Source organism: Tamandua tetradactyla, chromosome 7, assembly GCF_023851605.1.
Source record: "Tamandua tetradactyla isolate mTamTet1 chromosome 7, mTamTet1.pri, whole genome shotgun sequence".
NCBI lineage: Eukaryota > Metazoa > Chordata > Mammalia > Pilosa > Myrmecophagidae > Tamandua > Tamandua tetradactyla.
In genome coordinates, this window is record NC_135333.1 from 164,536,273 (window position 1) to 164,549,927 (window position 13,655).

General features: G+C 40.4%; 1 pseudogene; it reads right to left on the reverse strand.

The window, feature by feature from the left end:
* LOC143690729 (la-related protein 7-like) overlaps nt 1-10,816 on the reverse strand; it is a 29,328-nt pseudogene extending 18,512 nt beyond the window's left edge.
* Nucleotides 10,817-13,655: the final 2,839 nt, after the last annotated feature.

Genomic DNA, 13,655 nt, shown 5'->3' on the forward strand with positions numbered 1-13,655 from the left:
CCTGCTATTGGAACCTGGGTTAAGTGCTAACTTACCCTGAGTATGTGGCTGAAGCATTCTCCGGATCTCCCCCAGATGCCTGCCTCCCTTCACCCCTGAAGTTCAAGAGCTAGTGGGGGGGCCAAGATGCCAAGCACAGGAGCTGGCACCAGGACCCCTCTGCACCCACCATGGGCCCATGTTACTGAAGCCACAAGCTGGAAGCCCACTTGGGGCACAATGCCTGTGCAACCCTGTGCACCTGTGGCGGGGTGCCCCCTCAGGCACTTCCTTTCATTAACCTTCCTTCCGATGCATGGAGACATCGGACTCTGAAGGAGATCTGAAAGCTTCAGAAGAGCATAGATTTGTTGATACGGAACCTACCCTTCAGCCTCCTGGAAAGAGAAATATGTACAAAATTCACTAGCTGTGTGGACTTTAGTTGGCAAGCCCAGACTCTGTTGGCCTTAGCAGAGGCAGCAGATGCTGTTCTAGTCCATCTCTTTGAGGACATCTACCTCCTTTCTTTACATGCTTGGCACTTCACTCTTTTCCAGAAGATTGTGCAACTGTCCAGGAGGATCTGAGGCATTGAAGAGGGACTCGGCTGAGCTCCTGCGGCCAGTGTCTCTGCAAACCTTTCCTGCTCTACCAGACAGCAAGTGTTTTTTGGAGGAAAAACACCTAGCTTCTCATCGTTGGAGCTGGAATTTCTCTGAAGGAATTTTCCTTCTCCATCTTTAGTCCCTTGCTGTCTTGCCTTCCCTCTGTCCTTTAGAAAAGGCTGGACCTGTTTTTAACTTAATACTTGGGACATGATGGCTAAGGCCTTTTTATACAGTGTTAAATAAAGATATTTTTCTATTAAGTAATGACCAGACAAACTGAATCTGACAGAGTTAAGTTTCTCTATGTTATAAGGACCAAATTATTTCATTTTGATTAAGAGAAGTTTTTCTTACCTTGTGAAAATGCTTTGTTAGTCAAAATTTCAAGGATGATTTCAAAGACCCTCCCTGCAGCTGTGACCAGATCCATGGAGCTGAGTGCAGTCTGGAGTTGGCTCTCTCCGGGCAGCATGTGCATGCTGCCATGTTGCTTTGCAATTTTTTTGTTTTTAAAGAGGATTGAAGTTTTCATGGCGTTCCTCTGCAACAGGTAATACATTGAGCAATCAACACAATTCCAAAGACCTCTGAATTATTTTCCAAGGTTGACTTCAGTTCACAAGTTATTTGTATGACTGTTTTAATGATTTTGAAGACATTAAATTTGCTGGTTAATAGAGCAAAGGACATTTACTTGTTATTTTAGAACTTTCTTTACTGCTTACAATTTTTACCACATGTATTTTAATTTTATTTAAAACATAGGGCAAAAAATTAAGAGACGACCTCTTCACTCAGTTGTATGGAAGGGTCTGGTGTGTCTAGCATACACATTTTCATCCACCAGATTAATCTCATCTTTATGGTGCATCAAGTTATTGTATGAACTGCGCCTGTCAACAAACTGATAGCTTTTCAAAAATTTAATTGGGGCTGAAATAGGAAATATTTAAGGTTTGATGTTCTGGTTCCTTCCAGTAAATGCCTATCAATGTTATTCAGAAATTCCAACCTGGAGAATTTAACATTCTTATTTGTAAATCAAGATGTATAATAATTTACACTTTAGAATATGTTATAGCTCCTTGTGGAAAGATAATGGAAATATTTTTTATGAAAAAAATGTAAGACAGGCTATTAGAACAAACCAAAATTACACTTTTTTAATGTTAACATCAAGTTCTATATTTGTATATTACATATTTGCAAATTTAAATAAGAGAATTGAGGGATGTTTGTGCCTCCAATGGAGTGAATATGAACAGATAAAAACCTTGCCTTACTGCAATTGGAGGCAGGTTAAATGATTTCCAGAGAAATGAGAAATGCCCCCCAAAGATTTTAGATTTTGTGCATGGTAAAAATGATTAGTGATAGGGGACTACTACCTTTGTCATTCAACTGATTGCAGAGACAAGGTCTATTGTTGCATAAACAAATTTTAACCCTTTAGAGAAACCTCTTGTTCCACAATTACTCATATTTCAACATCTGAATAAATATGAGTAATTGTGGAAATATGAAATATGATGGAAAATATATCCATCTATGGAATAGATGGATATATAATAAAACTAAAATAAAATTAAAGATTTTTAAAAAGAGGACATGTAGACTGTTCTAGTTTGCTAGCTGCTGGAATGCAATATACCAGAAACAGAATGGCTTTTAAAAAGAGGAATTTAATAGGTTGCTAGTTTACAGTTCTAAGGCTGAGAAAATGTCCCAGTTAAAGTCTATAGAAATGTCCAATCTAAGGCATCTGGGAAAAGATATCTTGATTCAAGAAGACCGATGAAGTTCAGGGTTCCTGTTTCATCTGGAAGGGCACATGGTGAACACGGCATCATCTGCTAGCTTCTTCTCCTGGCTTCCCTGTTTCATGCAGATCCCTGGGAGGCATTTTCCTTCTTCATCTCAAAAGGTCACTGGCTGGTGGACTCTGCTTCTCGTGGCTATGTCGTTCTGTGCTGCTGTCTCTGAATCTCTTTCATTCTCCAAAATATTCCCTCTTTTATAGGACTTCAGAAACTAATCAAGACCCACCCAAATGGGTGAAGACATGTTGTCACCTAATCCAGCTTAACAACCACTCTTGATTGGGTTACATCTCCAGAGAGATGATCTAATTACAGATTCAAACATACAGTATTGAATAGGGATTATTCTGCCTTTATGAAATGGGATTTAGATTACAACACGGCTTTTCTAGGGGACATACATTCTTTCAAACCAGCACACAGACACTCACAAAAACAGAGGTAAGGGAGGCGAGAGACAATAGGCAATGAGGGGCCATCTGCTTAGATAAATTAGCTTTTCTCATTCCTCCTCCTCCTTCTCGTTCAGGGCGTTTTCTTCTGCCCAACCTTCTCTCCAGGGCGTGGCTGTAGATGGTGCATTTGGGTGGGTTGGCTCTACCCTGCTCCATAGATGACTCACTCAGGTAGGGGTCATTTGGCTGCAGGTGGGTTGGCTGTCACCAGGTGTTTCCTGAATTGGTTATCCCCATGCAGGGTGTCTGTGTCACCACCGGCCCTCCTGATCTTGATTAACCACCCTTGCTTAAGGGCTCTGTATTAGTTTGTTAAAATGCTGGAATGCAGTATACCAGAAATGAAACAGCTTTTTAAAAAGGGAATTTAATAAGTTACAAGTTTACAGTTCTAGTGCTGAGAAAATGTCCAAACTAAGGCACCAACAAAAGATTACCTTCACTCAAAACAGGCTGATACTGTCCAAACACTTCTGTCAGCTGGAAAGGCACATGGCTGGAATCTGCTGTCCCTTGCTCCTGGACTCCATTGCTTTCAGCCTCTGTTTCCTGTGTTCCTCACTTGGCATCTGTGGGCCTTCACTTAGCTCCTCCAGAACAAAACCCTGGGTTCTGGCTTGCTTAGCATTTCATGGGAAGGCACATGGCAATGTCTGCTGGGCTCTGTATCTCCAAACATCTGGGTCACATGTTGGCTCTGTTAGCTCTGAAGCAACTGTTCTCCAGGCATCTGCATCAGCTCTGAGCTTTCTCCAAAATGTTTTCTTTTTTTAAAGGACTCCAGTAAACTAATCCAACCCCCATTTTGAATGGGCAGAGTCATATCTCCGTCTAACCAAAAGGCCACACTCACAACTGGGTGGGCCACATCTTCATGGAGATAATCTAATCAAAAGGATTCCACCCTACAATACTGAATCAGGATTAAAGGACGTGGCTTTTCCAGGGTACACAACACTGCCAAACTAGCATTCTTCCCTTCCTCCTTGTTCTAGCCTACCTCAAATTCCCCCAGAGAGTTTTTGCCCCTTAAACTTGAGGGGTGCTGAGGGACAACGGTCTGTCTTTTGTTGCTGCTTCTGGCCTGTCAGTGGGTGTAGGCCCTGCCTGATGAACAGAAAGTAGAACTTTCTGGCTATCATACTTATGTTCAGAGGGGAAGAGTCCAGAGGGCAGTGGGGATGGCTGAAAGTTCTCATGTTAGGATTGGCTTGATGTGAAAGGCTCTTAGTCTGGAAGAAATAAACAGGATGAGAAGTTTTAAAATGTTTAAGTGCCAATTAATAGCAAGAGGAGGACAGAAGTGAGTGGGCCTAGGAGAGGCATTAGCCAAGAGAGACTGGTAAGAGGGAAGGGAATGACTATCCTTCAAATCTAAGAGTAAATTTTAGCTCGGAGGTTCATTTCTGCTTAACTGGGGAACAAGAGGGCCACATTAAGAGGTGCGGGAATGAGGTTTAGAAAGGGCTCAAATGACTAGACTGAAGTTTTGGCTGCTGGGTTGGTCCAGTTATCCCTGAGAGATGGTAGTATTATTTTTATGATGGCTAGGGCAATGGATTACTGCTGTTTTTTGTTGGTAAGAGTTTGACACGCAAAAGATTGAGTATTTCTTGGTGGTGTTTAATTAGGAGAAAGTTTTCCTCTTTCTCCACTGCTGTGTGAGCATGCAGGACTAGGAAAGCAGTCTTCTCCCTTTTCCTAGTTCTAGAGCTCAGGTAAGGGTAATTAGTTTCACTTTTTGAGCTAAAGTTCTTGGGGTTAGGGCCTTGGCTTATTAAATTGGGAATCCTCATTGCTTAAGAGAATAGGAAGAATTCACCAGGTGGGGAAGTTTAATAGTTTTACATTTGCTGAAATCCTTCCAGGAAATTTGCAAATTCTAGACAGGTTAAATTAAATAGCGTGCTATAAAAATTTATAGCTTTGTAATGGTTGCTGTATGGAGTGATGCTGACTTTCAGAACTGGAGGACTTCTCCAAGTTAGACCGTAAAACTTTTAGAAGAAAATGTAAGGAAATATCTTAAGGATCTTTTGATAAAAGGGGTTTCCTAGACCTTACACTCAAAGTGCCAGCAATGAAAGAAGAAAAAGACAAATGGAATCTCCTCAGAATTGAATACTTTTCCACATCAAAGGACTTTGTCAGGAAAATAAAAAGACAGCCTATGCAATGGGAAACAATATTTGGAAACTATATATCTGCTAAGGTTTTTTTTTTTTACATGGGCAGGCACCAGGAATCAAACCCAGGTCCTCGGGCTTGGCAGGCAAGAATTCTTACCCACTGAGCCACCGTGGCCCACCCTCTGCTAAGGTTTTAATATCCAGAATATATAAATAAATTTTACAACTCAACAACAAAAAGGCAAAAAATCCTATTTAAAAATGGGCAAAGACACAAACGGACATTTGCACACCAATGTTTATAGCAGCGTTATTTACAATTGCAAAGAGATGGAAACAGCCAAAATCTCCATCAACAGAAGAGTGGCTAAACAAACTGTGGTATATACATACGATGGAATATTATGCAGCTTTAAGACAAGATAAACTTATGAACCATGTAATAACATGGATGGACCTAGAGAATATTATGCTGAGTGAATCCAGCCAAAAACTAAAGGACAAATACTGTATGGTCCCACTGATGTGAACGGACATTCGAGAATAAACTTGAAATATGTCATTGGTAACAGAGTTCAGCAGGAGTTAGAAACAGGGTAAGACAATGGGTAATTGAAGCTGAAGGGATACAGACTGTGCAACAGGACTAGATACAAAAACTCAAAAATGGACAGCACAATAATACCTAATTGTAAAGTAATCATGTTAAAATACTGAATGAAGCTGCATCTGAGCTATAGGGTTTTTTTTGTTTTTGTTTGCTTGTTGGTTTGTTTGTTGTTGTTGTTTTTTACTATTACTACTACTTTTATTTCTTTTCTTTATATTAACATTTTATATCTTTTTCTGTTGTGTTGCTAGTTCCTCTAAACCGATGCAAATGTACTAAGAAACAATGATCATGCATCTATGTGATGATGTTAAGAATTACTGAGTGCATATGTAGAATGGTATGATTTCTAAATGTTGTGTTAATTTCTTTTTTTTTTTTCTTTCTGTTAATAAAAAAAAAAAAAAAAAAATGGGCAGAAGACATCCCCTGGTACCTGTTATGCAGCTATTGATCTGGCAAATGCTTTTTTCTGAATAGCCGTCAGTAAGGACCACCAGAAACAGTTTGCTTTCAGCTGGCAACATCAGTAATATATTTTCGCTGTCCTACCTCAGGGGATTATCAACTCTCCAGCCCTATGTCATAAACTTGTCCATAGGGAGCTTGACCTTTTTTCCCTCCCACAAGATATCACACTGGTCAGTTATATTGATGATATCATGTTGATTGGATCTAGTAAGCAAGACGTAGCAACTACTCTAGACTTATTTGGTAAGGCATTTGCATGTCAGGGGATGGGATATAAATCCAACAAAAATACAGGAGCCTTCCACCTCAGTGAAATTTCCATGTGTCCAGTGGTGCGGGGCGTGTTGAGATATCCCTTCTAAGGTGAAGGATAAGCTGTTACATCTGGACCCTTCTATGACAAAAAAAGAGGCACAATGCCTAGTTGGCCTCTTTGGATTTTGGATACAACATATTCCTCATTTGGGTGTGCTACTCCAGACCATTTACCTAGTATCCAGAAAAGCTGCTAGTTTTGAGTGGGTACCGGAACAAGAGGAAGGAGGAGGGTCTGCATCAGGTCCAGGCTGCTGTGCAGGCTGCTCTGCCACTTGGGCCATATGATCCAACAACTATAATGGTACTGGAAGTGTTGGTTACAAGTAGGGATGCTGTTTGGAGCCTGTTCTAAGCTCATATAGGAAAATCACAATTCAGGCCGTTAGGATTTTGGAGTAAAGCCTTACCATCCTCTGCAGATACTTATTTCTTTTTGAGAAACTGCTTTGGCCTGTTACTGGGCCTTAGTAAAGACTGAATGCTTAACCATGGGCTACCAAGCTACTATGAAATCTTAGTTGCCTATCATGAGCTGAGTGTTGTCTGACACACCATAAAGTTGGGTGTGCACAGCAGCACTCTATCATAAAATGGAAATGCTATATATGAGATTGAGCCAGAGTAGGTGAAGGCACAAGTAAGTTATATGAAGTAGCCCAAATACCTATGGCCCTCACTCCTGCCCCATTACCTTCTCTTTTCCAGCCTGGAGTTAGAGGCTCTTGGGAATTGCCATATAATCAGTTGAATGAAGTAGAGAAAACTCAGGCCAGGTTTACAAATGGTTCTGCATGATATGCAGGTACCACACAAAAGCAGGCAGCCGCAGCACTGTAGCCCCTCTCTTGGATATCTCTAAAGGACAGTGGTGAGGGAAAATCCTCCCACTGGGCAGATCTTCAAGCAATGCACCTGCCTGTTCATTTTGCTTGGAAGGAGAACTGGTCAGAGGTGCATTTTAAATACTGATTCATGGGCTGTTGCTAATGGTTTGGCTGGATGGTCAGGGACTTGGAAGGAGCATGATTGGAAGATTGGCGATAAAGAAGTCTGGGGAATGAGGAAGAACAAAGGAATGTCATTATTGCAGGGTGCTGAAAATAGATGATAATTAATACTTTAAAATGTCACCTTATGTGTGAGACTAAAGCAAAAAATGTTTATTTGTTACAAAATTTATATTTTGACTAGAGCATTTCCTGATATAACTCATGTAGATAGTTTGATTGAATGTCATAAGTACTTGGAATCTCAGGTAGCACATGAGATTTTGTTAGTTTGTCCAGAGTGATGCCCCAGTGAATCCCAGAGTGATTTGGTCAGTGACTGGAAAAGTATTTGCAAGCCCCCTTCGGGGAATGGTGAGAGTGGGGAGAAATTCAACTTCCCCAAGTTGAATTCTTGATATTCTCACAAGCAGTGTGGACAACCAAAGCTATAGGCTGAGCCCCCAGTCTTGGGGGTTACTCATATGAAACTTAACCCCACAAAGGATAGGTCAAGTCTACTTAAAATTTAGGCCTAAGAGTTACCCCCAAGAGAGCCTTTTTGTTGCTCAGATGTGGCCTCTCTCTCCAGCCAACATGATGAGCAGTCTCACCACCCTCCCCCTCTCTGCATGGGACATGACTCCCAGGGATGTGGACCTTCCTGGCAATGTGGGACAGAGATCCTGGAATGAGCTGAGACTCAGCATCAAGGGACTGAGAAAAACCCTAGAATGAGCTGAGAATTAACATCAAGGGATTGAGAGAACCTTCTCGACCAAAGGCGGAAGAGTGAAATGAGACTAAGTGTTAATGGCTGAGAGATTGCAAACAGAGTTGAGAGGTTATCCTGGAGATTATTCTCATGCATTAAGTAGATATCACCTTGTTGTTCAAGATGTAATGGAGAGGCTGGAGGGAACTGCCTGAAAATGTAGAGCTGTGTTCCAGTAGCCATGTTTCTTGATGATGATTGAACAATGATATAGCTTTCACAATGAGACTCTGTGAATGTGAAAACCTTGTGTCTGATGCACCTTTTAGCTACTATACCAACAGAAGAGTAGAACATATGGAATAAAAATAAATAATAGGGGGAACAAATGTTAAAATAAATTTAGTGTGAAATGCTAGTGGTAAATGAAAGCGAGGGGTAAGGGGTATGGTATGTATAATCTTTTTTTTTTTTCTCTGTTATCGTTTTATTTCTTTTTCTGTTGTCTTTTTATTTCTTTTTCTAAATCGATGCAAATGTTCTAAGAAATGATGAATATGCAACTATGTGATGATATTAAGAATTACTTATTGTATATTTAGAATGGAATGATATCTTAATGTTTTGTTTGTTAATTTTTTTAATTAATAAAAAAGTTAAAAAAAAATAAAAAGAAGTCTGGGGAAGAGGTATATGGATAGACCTTTCTGAGTGGGCAAAAACCATGAAGATATTTGTGTCCCATGTGAATGCACACCAGAGGGTGGCCAGTAGAGGAAGGTTTTAATAATCAAGTGGATAAGATGACATGTTCTGTGGATGCCAGTCAACCTCTTTCCCTAGTCATTTCTGTCATTGTCCAGTGGGCTCATGAACAAAGGGGTCATGGTGGTAGGGATGAAGGCTATGCATGGACTCAGCAACATGGACTTGCACTCATCAAGGCTGACCTGGCTACAACCACTGCTACTAAGTGCTCATTCTGCCAGCAGCAGAGACCCATACTTAGTGCCTGATATGGCACCATTCCCCGAAGTGATCAGCCTGCTACCTGGTGGCAGGTTGATTACATTTGACCACTTCCATCATGGAAGGAGCTATGATTTATTCTAACTGGAAGAGACACATATTCTGGATATGGGTTTGCCTTCCCTCTACACAATGCCTCTGCCAAAACTACCATCCACGGTTATAGAATGCCTTATCCATTGTCAAGGTATTCCACATAGCATTGCTTCTGATCAAGGAACTCACTACACAGCAAATGAAGTGTAGGGGTGGGCACATGCTCATGGAACTCTCTGGTATTACCATATTCCCCACCATCCTGAAGCAGCTGGGTTGATAGAATGGTAAAATGGCCTTTTGAAAACCCACAGTGCCAAATAAGTGGCAATATCCTGCAAGGCTGGGGTCATGTCCTCCAGGAGGCTCTGAATCAGCATCCACTCTATAGTGCTGTTTCTCTTATTGTCCGGATTCGTGGGTCCAGGAATCAAGGGGTAGAAATGGGAGTGGCACCACTCACTATCATCCCTAGTGATCTACTAGGAAAATTTTGCTTCCTTGAAAAGGTTCCTTTTCCTTGAAAAAAGCTCAAACTTGAGCTCTGCAACCTTGAGCTCTGCTGGTCTACAGGTCTTAATTCTAGAAGGAGGCGTACTTCCACCAGGAAACACAACAATATTCCATTGAAGTGTAAGTTAAGACTGCCACCTGGCCAGTTTGGGCTTTACATGCCTCTGAATCAATAGTCAAAGAAGGGAATTATTGTACTGGCTGGGGTGATTGATCCTGACTATCATAGGGAAATAGACTACAAATATACAATAGAGGTGAAGAAGAGTTTTCCTGGACTATAGGAGATTCCCGAGGGCATTTCTTAATACTATCATGCCCTATAATTAACATCAATGGAAAAGTGCAACAACCCAATCCAGGTAGGACTTATCAGTGGCACAGAAATTTCAGCTATGAAGGTTTGGGTCACCCCTCCAGGCAAAGAACCACGGCCAGCTCAAGTGTTTGCCAAGGGTAAAGGGAACATGGAATGGGTGGTAGAGGAAGGTAGTGATGACCACGTGGCAAGTTACAGAAATGAGGACTGTAATGGTATGAATATCTGTTCCTTGTTTTGTTATGAGTTTGTTGTATTTGTACATAAGGCAAATATCTTTATTTTCCCCTCTATCTTATCCCCTTATCATATGAATAAGTTATATTATTCATGTTTTAGTATTTAAGTTATAGGATATCAAGTTTAAGAGTGACTATTACCCAAGGACTTGCACCCTATTCTGGAAAGATTTAGGGCTTTGTACACAGGACAGATGAGTATTTGTAGGTGAGAAATGTCTATTTGTATTCTGTTCAGAGATTAAATATAGTTTAAGTTGATGAATATAGCTGCCAAGTTGACAAGGGGTGGACATGTGATAGGTTCAGGTGTCAACTTGGCCAGGTGATGCTGCCCAGTTCTCTTCCTGTGGACCTAAATCATCAGCATGTGTATTTCATCTATGGCTGATTACATGCGCAGCCAGCTAAGGGGCCTGCCTTCCACAATAAGTGATATTTAAATCTAATCAGCCAGAGGCTTATAAGGAGAGAATCTCTCTCTTACTTCAACTGGCCAGCCTTTCCTAGGGAATTCATCCAAGACCTTCATCAGAGTTGCCAGCTTGTGGCCTGGCTTGCAGAGATTGGACTCGTGCATCTCCATGGTTGTGTGAGACACTTTTATAGAGACTCATATTTACAGATATCTACTGTTGGTTTTGCTCCCCTAAAGAATCCTGACTACTACAACACTTTTCTAATGTGGAAATAAAAAATGACTCAAAAACATGTGAGAAGATGATCACCTTCACTTATGATTAGGGATATGCAAACCAAAACCACAATGAAATATCATCTCAGACCTACTAGAATGCCCATTGTAAAACAACAACAACAACAAACAAAAAACAAAACAGAAAACGACAAGTGCTGGAAAGGATGTGGAGAAACAGGTACACTCATTCACTGTTGGTGGGAATGTAGAATGCTGCAACCTCTCTGGAGGGTAGTTTGGTGGTTCCTCAGGAAGCTAAGTATAGAATTGCCATATAATCCAGCAATCCCATTAGTAGTTATAAACTCAGAGGAAACTGAAAACAGGGACACGAACGGACATTTGCACACTGATGTTCATGATTGTCAAGACATGGAAACAGCCCAGATGTTCATCAATGAACGAGTGGTTAAATAAACTGTGGTATGTACATATGATGGAATATTACACAGCTGTAAGACAGAATAAAGTCATGATATATGCAACAATGTGGATGAACCTTAAGGACATAATGTTGAGCAAAATAAGCCAGAAACAAAGGGGACAAATACTGTATAGTCTCACAAATATGAACTAACTATAATGAGCAAACTCTGAGAATTAAAGTTGAGAACACAGGTTAGGACATAGAAAGAGGGTAGAGTTTGGGCACTTGATGATGAAGAAGTATAGAACGTTCAATAGGATGGATTGTGATGATCCAGAAATAGATAGCACAACAGTATGTGAGTTGCACAATATTGTAAGTATAATGAACAAGGCTGAGTGTGAGTACGACCGAAAGAGGAAGACTAGGAGCATGGATGACACCAGAAGGAAAGAGAGAGGATAAAAACTGGGACTGTATAGCATAGTGAAACCTAGAGTGGACAGTGATTATGATTGAATGTAGAAATAAAAGAAAGTTTTTACTTGAAGAAGAGAAATTGAATGTCACCATTATAAGGTGTTAAAAATGGGATGGTGTATGAAAAAAATACAATGAAAGCAAACTAGGGTCTATGGTTAATAATAACATTGTAATGTTCTTTCATTAATTGTAACAAGAGTAATATACCAAAGCTAAATGTCAATAAGAGGGGGATATAAGTGTGGGATATGGGATTCTTGTTGCTGTTATTTCTCTTTTTCTTTTTTTCTTCCTCTTATTTCTTTGTGAAAGAAATGGAAATTTCCTCATATAGATTGTGGTAGTGAGTGCATAACTATGTGGTTATATCAGGAGCCATTGATGGTTTACTTAGGATGGATTGTATGATGTGTAAATAAAACTGCTTAAAAAATAAACAGAAGGATACAAGTGATGGAGAAGATGTGGAGAGAGATGTACCTATTCACTGTTGATAGGGAAGTAGAATGGTGCAGTCCCTCTGGACAACAGTGTGGTGGTTTCACAGGAGGCTAGGTATAGGTTGCTACATGATCCTGCAACCCTGTTAGCGGACAAAGACTTGGAAGAACTGAAAGCAGGGACACAAATAGGCATTTGCACACTGGTGTTCATGGAAGCATTACTTACGATTTGCAATGGATGGAGGTAGCCAAAGGTACATCGACTGGTGACTGGAAAGGCAAACCTTGGTGAATACAGACAATGGATATTAAGCATTGCAGGAAGGAATGAAGTTGTGTGGCATGCAACTAGGTGAATGAACCTTAAAGATACTATGTTGAGTGAAATAAGCCAGAAACAAAAGGAAAAATAATGTATCATCTCACTAATATAAACTAACTATAGCGAACAAATTCTGAGAATTGAATTCAAGTCCATAGGATATCAGGGGATAGAAAGTGGGCAGAAATTGGGCAATCCATGATTAAAGAGTATAGAATGTTCAATAAGGTTCATTGTAAAGGTTCCTAGATTGCAAACTCTTAATAGCAGTCACATTTATTCCTGAGTTTTACTGTTATTTCTAAATTCTGAGATGCTGTGATCTTTACATATAACCTGGTAGGTCCCTGGAACATTGGGTATCGGTATGACACCTGAGACATATAGTTCTGAAGCTCTTAAAGTCAGCATTACTCCATACAGAAACTGTTTAAAAAGCTTAAAAAGAGATCAGACAACAATTAGAGATATGAATGAAATGGACCTGGTTAGGACTAAGGTAAATCAAAATACAGGGTAAAGGATTATGTTGTCTATATTTTAAAACATCAACCTCTGTGTGAGGCCAAAGGAAGAGATGGTTATTTGGTTCAAAATTTAAATTTTCTGTAGTATAATATCTGACCAGTTTATTTAAACAACCTAATTGCAGGGAACCTAGAATAGGGAATGAGATCTTACTATTTTGTACAGGTTAATGTAGTACCCAGATACATTCCAGAGCATTTTGGGCAGAAAATAAAAAAGTATTTGCAAAATACCTTTGAGGAGTTGGGGAGAAATGTGAAACTATTAAACTTCCTCACCTGGGGAATTCCTGATATTCCCTCAAGCATTAGGGACTTCCCATTTAATAAGCCAAGCCCTTGATCTTGAGGCTTGCTCTTATGAAACTTATTTCTACAATGGTGAAGCTAGGCCCACACATAATTTTGCCTACGAATCACCCCCAGAGAGCCTCTTTTCTTGCTCAGTTGTAGGCTCTCTAAGCCAACTCTACAAATAAACTCACTAACCGCCCCCCACTACATGGGACATGACTCCCAGGGTGTAAGTCTCCCTGGCAAGTCTCCTGGTGGGACATGACTCCCAGGGAAGAGCCTGGCCCTGGCA